Raw genomic sequence first — 11,586 nt, forward strand, 5'->3', positions numbered from 1 at the left:
CGTGTTTCACTCCATGTTAAACAAGATAAACAAGTTATTATACATTCACGTTACATATTTGCCCTAATTATGTATGCTTCTGCTCATGATGATGGATAGATATGTGCTATGTGAATATATGACGATATATGTATATATGTTGTTAAGAGTCTTCAGAAACTAAATCCATGCTAGGCCAGATTATATTTTACAATATAATATGCTATTTACTGAGTATTCGAGTCATTTTTGTTTGTCTTCTTGTTTCTTTCATGTCTAATTGTTGCAGATGATGTTTATGACGATGCAGAGCTGGATGGCCAGGAGTAGATTTAGTACAAAGGATTAGGAAGGAATAGATGATAATTCACACAAGAATAAGACGTCTTTTATGTCGTTCCTAGGATTAATTTATGTTCTTTTGCTTTACGTTCAGTTTTTGAGACGATTATGTTCAAATCAGTTTTTAACATTTTATCGCTTTTCAATAAATGAGGTATATTCAAGATATGAATCTCTTTACCGGGCATTATGTTATGAATGTTAGTGACATCTCTATCCTATAGGAACGGGGTGTTACAATCCTCTTGAGCCTTAAGAGTATTTCCCCTCTTAGAGATCAAAAGAGTGCAAATCAAGTGAGTTTTGGTGAGTTCTTAAGTGTTCTTATGTAAGGTAGTCTAGAGTTCTTGTAAGGTCACAAAATTTGTAAGTTTTCTTACTTTTGATTTTAGCTAGCATGTCAAGTTTTATTTTTAAGTGTTGGTACAAAATTTGGTTGAGTTTCTAGAAGGTTATGATGCTTAATGCAAAATCGGGTCAATTAAATGAAGGTTTGAATGATTGAATGTTTTTAATTGAAAATTTAGCTATGGCATGTCCTAAGAATGATTTCGTATGATCTAACAATGTCCTAACATGATTATGGAAGGTTAAATTTGTGATTACATGTTACACCCCGACCTCGAGAGGTTCGGAGAGTTAACTCATGTCAACTAAAATCATCTTGAATAATACTTTTAAGATAAACCAGAGTTTCCATAACATAATAACTTATTTGTCCAACACAATATTCATGTTCCTATATAAGGACATATTAGAAGTATCTTAATAATATAAATAAACATTTTCACAAGGATTAAGAATATCCATTACTCAAAATACCCAAGTAACATAAAATATCAACACTACCAAAAGACTCTAACAGTAATTGTACCCTAAAGCACTTAGTCTTCTATGACCAACAAAACTTGCAAGTACTCCCTATTCTTGACTTCCAGTTCTTGCATCAAAATTATCTGAAACATATTATGGAGATAAAGGGTGAGTTATCAACAATTCAATAAGCAAAAAACATATACTAGTATGAAACATGAGCATTTACAGAGTTCATAATGTAGAACAAAATATTTTTTTATTTTCAGAATACAGAATCAGAACATGTTATATAAAAAAATATTAGAGAGAAAGTTCAAAAAAAATTCTTATTCAAAATGTTTTTGCCACAGCATAACTGAAACATCAAATCAGAACATAATTCCATGTTTAACCTTCGTGATAGGGTTGTGCAAACCTGGTGGCCAATGGAGCAGAAATAGAATGTAAATTTTTCCCTTATAATTCTTGGAGACCCGAGTGTGCACATAAGAAAGATCATGCAGAAAATCACTTTATTTCTAAAGTGGGTGCACCAGAAACAGAAAAGTTAGTTGGTATCAACCCAAATAGAGGCCACAGTTTTACACCCGTAGTAATGTCAGAACAGAAACAGAATGTCATGTCAGAGGTTTCAGAAATCATGTCTTATCATATCAGAGTACATAACATTTTCAAAACAGAATAGAATCAAATCACAAAAATATAATTTAGGCACAAAATTTCATATTCGCTCTCTTTTACACAGTTCAGAAACAAAATGTCAAAATAAGCTCATGTCTACACCAGTTATGACAAAAAATATTTCCTTATACATAATTTTATGGGTAATGCAAAAAAAATAACTGAGATCGTTTTCAAAATTTCTCTTCATAACAAAACAGGCAAATTTTTCAAAATCAACCACAGATCATTTTGTTTTATGCAAAGTGTAGTATAGGAATCTTGCTTACTTGAATTCCTTAATCTTTCAAAAAATTTCCTTAAAAATGTTAAACAAATATTAATCATCGCCTATAAAAGTCACATAATTCACGTAAATTTCCAATCAACTACGTATTTAGATATTTAAACTTAAAAAATGCTAAAAGAACCTATTTTTAAAACCGCAAAATCTAAAATTCTCATAATTTCTAAAATACCATCATTTTCTAAAACCATCAATATCCACTTAATCGAATTCGTACCGAAGAAGAAATTTATTGAATAAGTATTATGATAATTACGGAACTTAATAAATATTAATGCTTAAAATATCTAAACTACCAACAACATATTATAAATTAATAGAATACTTTGGCTACTAAAAATTCCCATAAAATAAGTCATTAAAAACTCATCTCTAAAAAAAAAAAAAGGTTTACTTCCTTTTATTAATAATATTATCAAAAAGTTATCTACACAAATATAATATTTTTGAGACTTAAACAAAATCCATTTAAACTAAGCCTAAACAATAAATCTGGAGGCATGCACTAAGGAGTAAAATAGTAATAACACTTCCTTCTATTAGGTTAACAATAGTTACACACACATATATATATATATATATATATATATATATATAAAACTTTTAGGAACATGAAGACCAGACGAACCAATACACGGAGATAAAATAAGTATGCGGCAACAAGGGCTTACCCAAGGGAAACCAAGGCACGCATGAAGTGGTAAGGCCCTACGGGGCTGGCTAGAGGGGCTGTGGTGGCGTGGCTAAAGAGCAGGAGTGTGGCGGAGATGCCGTTGAGCTAGGCTGAGCACGAGAGAATGAGAGGGAGAGGTGAGCGCGAGAGAGGGCGGTGAGAAAGGAGGGAGTAACCGAGAGAGGTACTCATCGTGAGGGGTTGTTACTGGCTGAGGTGGCCTGTGGAGGTTTGACGACCTTTTCCGTGCAGGTGGCGATGGCTTGGAGTGGCTGGTGCAGTGCAGTGATTGGGTGGTTGGATCTCTGTTTTGGGTGGCTCAAAATAGGGGAGTTTCGTGGCTGGTGTTTCCGTGCGTGTGGGTCGCTCTCCCAAGGTGTGGAGGTGGCGGGCTCAAGATGTGGGATTTTTTCTGTTTTCAGAGAAGCAGAACAAAGTGTTTACGTTGGTGATTTTCATAGGCTGGGCATCAGTTGTGCTTGGTGCAGGCTGACAACGGTTTCGTGTGTGCTGGGTTGGTAATGAAGATGCAAAGAGAGCTGGCTCCGTGGTGGCTGGGTTGTGGTTTGACGGGGAGAAAACAGGTGCTCTGATTTAAGTTGCCGGAACCGAGTGATTTTTGGTTGTTTGTATCTCAGTTGAAGTGGTAGCCGTCACAGTGGAGAATGGATGCTCGGAAGAGTTTGGATGGCTGAGGGCGTGAAAAGAAGGCAACGACACTTATTCTAGGGTTGAGAATGCTTAACATATATAAGAGCTATAAGAGGAAACAGATAAAACCTAAAGAAGAAGAAGGGAGGGACGTGCATGAAAATGGAAACGGCTTGAAGCCGTCCGACGTGAAGTCTGGACCTGTTTTTCACAAGACTGGGCTCTTTAGCTTAAAAAAAATTTGGCCCACGACTAGATTAAGTCTGGGATTATTGCATGGGTTTTTGTTCCCCCTAAGTTGTGGGCCTTGACTCATCTTAAAAAAAAAAAAATACTTGTCCCATAAATTTTTTGGTGAAAATCTACTTAGTTTATTAAAATATTTTAAACCTAATTATCAAACCCACTGAAAAAATTTATTCTGCCTAAAATATCTTAAACCCAAACTCTCTTCCATATTTTTTTTTTTACTTGAAATCCCAAATAGTTTTTTCATAACTATAAACCCAAAAAATTTTGTAATGTGGCTTGGCTGGGCCCTGGTGTTACATTTGAAGCATGCCATGATAAGTTTTAAATTTATCTTGTTTCGATTATCAAGCATGAATTGGTTTTAAGCATATTGGTGATTAAGGATTTATTAGCTTTGATTAAGTGTTGGGATGAACTTGATTACTCAAGAATTAGACTTCATAATGTTCCTAAAGATGTTAGTAATCATTAGTGATTAAAGAAAATTTCATATGCTTGCATTCATAGGGATCAATAGTTGAAAATACACATAGGCATAAACTAGGATGCATGCCACGAGTTGGGACTAATTGGACAAGTTTCACTTTGAATTTTGAAAATCCAAGGGCATAGATGGTTTTAGAATGCCAAAAATATGAAGTCCATAAAATTTGGTTAAATTCGGAATTCGTTTACAATTAGTGAAAATTTAGAGCCAAAATGACAATTTTTGAAAGTCTAGTGATATTTTTATAAATACCCAATTTTTGAAGCCTTTGATTTTGAACCTATATATAAGAGTATTAACCCTAACTTGGTATACACATGATTTACGCAGCTACGATGCTAATTTCAAATTTGCCTAGAAGTTTGTAAGTTGGTTTCTGACTTACACCTTGATAAATTATTTATGAATTATTGATAAATGTTCATCCATATTTCAATTATCAGTTTGAGCATAAAATATCATATTATATGATACATTGAGTGTATACTTACAGGACGTGATATTTTCACCATTTTTAGTATATTGCATATAAATGTCATTTTTCATGAAACTTGCTATATATGCACATGTCATGATTAAAAAAATTTTTCAAAACATTTTACGAAAATCACTTTATCACAACCCCAAAGGCTAGGATGAGGAATTATCCTGGTGGAACCCATATGCCCATTCTAGAGTGTTTAATAATTGAGTGGTAACCTCTAGGTTGACGAAGAACAGTTAAAAAGCTTCGAATGGATTCTTTTTAAAAAACGCCGAAGCAAAGTCAACATGTTATGACATCTAACGCTGGTGGGTGTACACATTATGATTTTTATGATTTTTATTTATCAATGCATTGAGAACGAGTCTATAGACAACATAGTTTCAACATAAATTATACTATAGAGACCTATAACATTACCACATGTTATGTTATTAATTAAGATAATGATGTAAGTCTATGATGACGACAGTTTATGATGAGATTTTTATGAAGAAGTTATGTCTTTTCAAACATGATGACGAAATTACTTATTGAGTAAAAACCCGTGTCTCCATATTTTTAAAAGATGTTGACAAATTTGGATGAGAGACATGCATACTGATTTTCTGCATCTCATGCATTGCATATTTATCATTTTTCATGATTGATTTATCTTTCTGTTAATTAGTTGTTTAACTTACTGAGATTTCAAGTAACTCTCACCCTTTTATGGAGGCTAGGATGAATAATTATCCTGGTGGAACCCATATGCCCATTCTGGAGTGTTTAATAATGAAGTGGTAACCTTTAGGTTGATGCAGAACAGTCAACAAGTTTCGAATGAGTTCTTTTTAAAGAACATCGGAGCAAAGTCAACATGTTATGACATTTAATGCTGGTGGGTGTACACGTTATGATTTTTATGATATTTATTTACCAATGCATTGAGAATGAGTCTATAGACAATGTAGTTTCAACATAAATTATACTATAGAGAACTATAACATTACCACATGTTATGTTATTAATTAAAATAATGACGTAAGCCTATGATGATGAAAGTTTATGATAAGATTTTTATGAGTAAGTTGTCTTTTTAAACATGATGACGAAATTACTTAGTGAGTAAAATCCCGTGTCTCTATATTTTTAAAAGATTTTGATGAATTTGGATGGGAGACTTGCATACTGATTTTCTAATCTCATGCATTGCATATTTATCATTTTTCATGATTGATTTATCTTTTTGTTAATTAGTTGTTTAATTTACTAAGATTTCAAGTAAATTTCATCCTTTTATGGGACAACTATCATTCCACTCGGAATGATAGAAATTGTGTTAGGGATCAACTAGGACGAGATTGATGGAAGACTGAATTCGCATGATTGAGGAGGAGCTGGATCTGGAGAGGAAGCTGGACTTAATTTTGGATGTTTATAGCTCAAGTCCTTTATGTCTTAGATCGTATGAAGAGAATGTTATGACTTTGTATATAAGTCTTTGATACTTTAATATTTTGAACATGATTATCTAATGAAGTTGTGATATTTTAATTATTCTGGCATATTTTTCACCTCAATCTTTTATTTCTGCTGTAATTATTGTATACTGCTAGTTGCATACTAGGATGCATTGCAAATTAATTATCATGAACGGGGTTATGTAACCTTATGTTGCATGACTCAATACTCTAAGTCTCTGTTTCATCCTAAGCAGGGAATGGGGGCATCACACTAGCCTAAAAAAGTATTTGGCCCATTTATTGGATCTTGTATAGGATCAATGCATGGGATTTTTTCCTAAGTTTTAGGTTTCGACTCAACCTAAAAAATTACTTGTCCCAAAAGTTTTTCGGGTGAAAATACACTTGGTCCATTAAAAGATTTTAAAATCTAATTATCAAATCTCTTGAAAAAAAAAAAAACATATTCCACCAAAGTAAAAAAAAAAAAAAAAAAAAAAAAAAAGAAATCTGAGCTCGTAGTCTATAAAAAAAAGTACTTGTTAATTCAAAGTGGGCTTTTCTTATCTATAAACTTAAAAATTTTGTAAAGCGGGCTTGACTAGGCCTGGGTGTTACACTTACACACACGGCCAAAGAAAAAGAGAGTTTCGTACTTGACGGGTGTTACATGCCTACGAATACACACACGCACTCACTCAGTAAAAGCTTGGGTTTCTCTTCAAATGGGAGAAAGGGACCGGCACACCATTTGTCTTGAGCAGATAAAAGATAAGCTTTGAAGAGGAATGAGAGCAACGACAATTATACTTAGAAATGGTGTTCGGGTCCCTTTGGGAAAACTAATGCATAAAATCCTAGGCCAGAAAAGCTCAAATCTTGGGAACCGGGAGAATCCACTCGTTTCCTCCAATGAAAGTGTTACTCAAGAATGGCTTTGCTTCTTCGTCAGTAAGAATCTTTCCAAATGAACGTTTGGAGGAGCTTGACCCTGGTCCCGAGCATTTGTATTCTCCGTAAAACACGCTCCTAATTATTAACGTGTCAATATAATAATAGACCATATGCTTAAATCTATTAAAATTAAAAAGATAAAATAAAAATGGGAAAAAGACGAGTTAGAATTGGTTGCATACTCTTGGTCGTTATGCGACATCCAGCCGTCGTTATTGATGTGTTTACCCATGAATGTATAGGCAAAGATAACCCGAGAAGTCTCCTTCCATGCGCGACCAAGGTACATATCACCGGTCCCCGTTATCTTGCAATTGATGAAAACGAATCCGCTGTCCTCTGAGTTGCCGTCCATAGACTGTGCTGCTATCACACCCAAATTCTCTGCAACCGAGTTTATGGTGGTGTGCTGCATATTTTTACATGCATACATACATACATATACATAAATATATATATATATACACACACACACACACACACACACACACCGAGTTTTGGCTCTGCGTGCATTCTTAATTTAATTTTTAAAACTATCCAAAAATGGCAAAGATGGTTGGCAGCTTACCTTGTAGATGGATTTTCCATTTCCAAAGATGAAATCAACAGTGCCTTCGATGTAGCAGTTCTCAAAAAAGTGCCTGCCCTTGTCATCACATAAGGTGTCTTGGAACCCTATAAATCTGCAATTATGAAATGCTGCCTTGTTCCCTGATATCCTCATTGCAACTGCTTGTCCGTTTGATTTACTGGGATCTGGCTTTGGAGAAGAATTCTGTAAAAACCAACCATCCACAAAACGGATATTAGTACTATATTTTATTTCGAGTAAACAATTAGGTTATTATTAAGATTCATAAAATAGTTTTAAAAGAGTTATAAGTTTTTTTTTTTTTTTTTTTTTTTTTTTTTTAAGTTGAAGAAGAAAAGGAAAAGCAAAGACGCACCTCAAAGACAACATTGACGGCCATGAAGTTGTCAGACTCAACGACGACCGTGGCGCTGTTAAAGGTCCCATATTTCTTTGCTGAACCGTCAAACGATATGGTGGGCATATTGCCTGGTTGCCCATAGAACGTCACGAAAGGCTTCGACCTATCGACTAGAATTTTTTCCCTTTACTTACCCCCACGAATCGATATACTCACTCGATCTGTATTTCCTGACGGAATACTCTTCACCGCATCGTTAATCGTCTTGAAATCTCCAGAACCATCTGCTTCGACCTTAATGATTTTCAATGGAGCACTGCTAAGGCCCGCGAGGAGGGCATTGTCGAAAAGTCTGTGCTTTGAAGCCTCCACATACTGTTTCGTGTTCAGCGCAATCCATGCATCTAGTTTTGATGTTGGCTCCGATGCCACCGTCTGGTTGGCATGGCATACAACTGTTGGGAGTAGACGGAGAACGAGCACTGTGGCTAGAAACCACACCGGAGCAGCCAAAAGTGCAAGTCTCAAAGCCATTTCCGACTATAAATGTTCAAGGAATGTGACTACTCTCTCTGAGTGCTTCATGCGTATGTTTCTGTTATTTATATGAAAAAAGGAAAGAGAAACAGAGAGAAGACGAGTATATGAAGTTGAACGTGATTTCCGCGCCAAACTTCAATCTTAGGGTGGAGCGGCTGTTATTTTTGGAGTCTTAGAGAGCTTTTTTTTAGAACTATAAGGCCAGCCGTAGTTTCGGGGTATTTGTATTGTATCTATGGTTAAAAGTTAGATCTTGTTAGAGCACTCTCATTGGATTAGTTAAAGTTAAAAGATATTTTTTATGAATATAAGAGAAATTTAACTTTTAGCTATTCTATTAACATAAATCTCTATATTGGAATATCTATTTTTTCATTATATAATAATAAAATAATATAAGATAAATTTGGTTTTAATTATTCACATCAAATCTCCACATTAGATTATACATTTATTCATTATATAGTAATGAATAACTAATAATTTTAAAAATATTTAATTTTTTTAATTATTAATTTATTTTATTTTATCATATTTTACTATTCTACCTATTATATATTAATTAATAATCATATTCTTATTAAATTAATATATCACTAACTCAAATTAATATATAAATTGTGATAAAATATGTGATAGAAAGAAATGGAGAGATAAATAATTAATAAAATATGTATTTGATGAATGTATAGTAACCTTTAAATTTAGAAAATTTTTTGAAAGTCATTGTAGCTAAATTTTAAATATTTGAAATTTGGTTAATTTAATGTGAGTATATTATACTCTCTAATAGTTAAATATTCATTAAATTTAACTTTTAAGTAATTCAATAAAAATACTTTTTAGGGGGTTAAGTGTTCAGTTCACGTGTAATTTTTTGTTGGAATATTTCAGCACCTTTAATGCATGTGATGCAGATAAAGGGACACGTGTACACATTCATGTTTGGGACCTTTGTTTCACACCGTTCCCATTAATTTAGGATACTACGTACTTTCCTTTCCAATCTTCAGTTGTTAGATTTAACTTGGAATAAGCAGTACGAGTAACAGATGCATATAACAGTTGGGGGTAAAACGTGTTCAGTAATATATTTATTATTGTTGGTAAAATTTTTGGACGACCCAAACCGAAGCAAGATGCTCCTGTCACTACAAGAAATTATGTATTTTTTAGTGCTCAAAATCGTTGTAAATACTCCTATTAATCGTTGCATTTAAGTATTTACGGCGATTTTTAATTCGCTACATCTTTGACGAAATTAAAGTGTCTGTTTTGATCAATTTAAGTAGTGTCTTGAAAATAGCCGGAAATAAGATATATTTGTAGCAATTTTTTTTGTGACGATTTTAAAATCGCTGAAAAATGCCAAGTTTCTTGTAGTGTGTTTAGAGAGGAAAACACCCTCAACATGCGAATTAACAAGTAAGAGAAAGAAATCATGCTTACTTTTATCTCACTGCAATAGATTCACTACAACATATTACATATTTTACGGCAGATCATCACAAAAAAAAAAAAATTAACTATTACAGAATATATTGTGACAGTTAGACACTGTCAACATACTGACGCAACAGAGGCATCACAAACTATATATTGTGTCGGTATATTGTTCAACTATCATAAAAAAAAAAATACAAAAAGTCATTTTTTGTGATGGTCAAAATTCTATCATATGTTTTTTGATGTGAATGTGATGACCTCACTACAACAAATTTGAGATTTTGGGACGAAATTATTTAGGGACGAAATTTTTTTTATCCCTAAAAGTCATTTTTTGAGACGAAATTTAAATTTCGCTCCAAAAAATTGATGAATTTAGAAAATCATTCGAACGTCAAAATAACCGTCCGAACAGTATTTTCTGTGACGAATTAAATCGTCTCAAACAAAATTTTTCCGTTCGAAAGTGAAAAAATACGTTCGAACAGTAAAATTTGGTGGATAATTACTTTATTATGGCGGGGAAAGTTCAAAAACGTTCGAACGAGAATTTGTTGTATTTGAACGGAAAATTTTTGGTGGTAAATCCTGGCGGGAAGGTTTCTAAACCGTTCGAACGGAATATATTTAGTTAGAACATATTCAAGCACCACATTTATACATTCGAAGGTATAATATTAATCTCGGTACGAAACTCAAAATATAAAAAATATATATCATATATACAAATTCATTAATTAATTTTATGTAATTAATTTTAAAATATTTTAATAAATTCTTTTACGTTAAATAAGATTTTTAGTTAAATAAATATTATCAACCACATATATATTAATCAACCAAATAAAGCAAATTATCAAAATGCCATATATATTGTTCATAATTACAACAAAAGAAAATATAAATAAAAGATAAAAACTATTGTGATGCGAGGTCTCTACACACATCCTCGACTGCAGCTAATTGTGTCTCTACCTGTGTCAGTCGAGTACTAACTGTGACCTGAGTTGCATTATTGGCATTAATCACTGTACGTAACTCATTAACCTCTGTACGTAACCCAGAGACGGTAGCCATAATCTCTGTACGCAACTCAGACATGGCAGTATGGACTGCAGTATGCACTGCATCAATCATTGCTGATGTGTGTACGCTGATCTCAGCACGCAATATGTCAGCCATCTCCTCGCGAATATATGTGTGTGATGTCTCAGCCTGTGTAGATGTCTCACCAGCCGATACTCCAGTATCTCCCGGCTGCGCATCTCTCTGAATCTCAACCCTGTCAGGAACAGCCCCACGAAAACGAAATCTAGAGTGTCCTGTGCTCCGTGATAGGGTGGTGCTGTTGATCGGTGCCATCGGAAATCGAAAACGCTCGGCAGGTTCGGACACAACCCGGCATGTAGCAAAAATCGAGTGATGAGGATCCCAAACGGAAGTATATCTGTCGTAATGAACCGTGCCTCTGATCGGATTCTCTCAAATATATAACCAACGAGGTCGATCCGGATGCCACGAGCGACCCGTATCATAAATCTCGCTCGATCCATGCCGACCTCCGTCTTGTGCTGCCGTGGGTCAATATTATTGGCAATGATCAAATTCATAATCTTGA

General features: G+C 34.0%; 1 pseudogene; it reads right to left on the reverse strand.

Annotated features, from left to right (window-relative positions):
• Window positions 1–6,952: 6,952 nt before the first annotated feature.
• On the reverse strand, window positions 6,953–8,557 carry LOC121251407 (annotated as a pseudogene).
• Between the last annotated feature and the right edge of the window lie 3,029 nt (window positions 8,558–11,586).

Source organism: Juglans microcarpa x Juglans regia, chromosome 2S (assembly GCF_004785595.1).
Source record: "Juglans microcarpa x Juglans regia isolate MS1-56 chromosome 2S, Jm3101_v1.0, whole genome shotgun sequence".
In the NCBI taxonomy this organism is placed as follows: domain Eukaryota; kingdom Viridiplantae; phylum Streptophyta; class Magnoliopsida; order Fagales; family Juglandaceae; genus Juglans; species Juglans microcarpa x Juglans regia.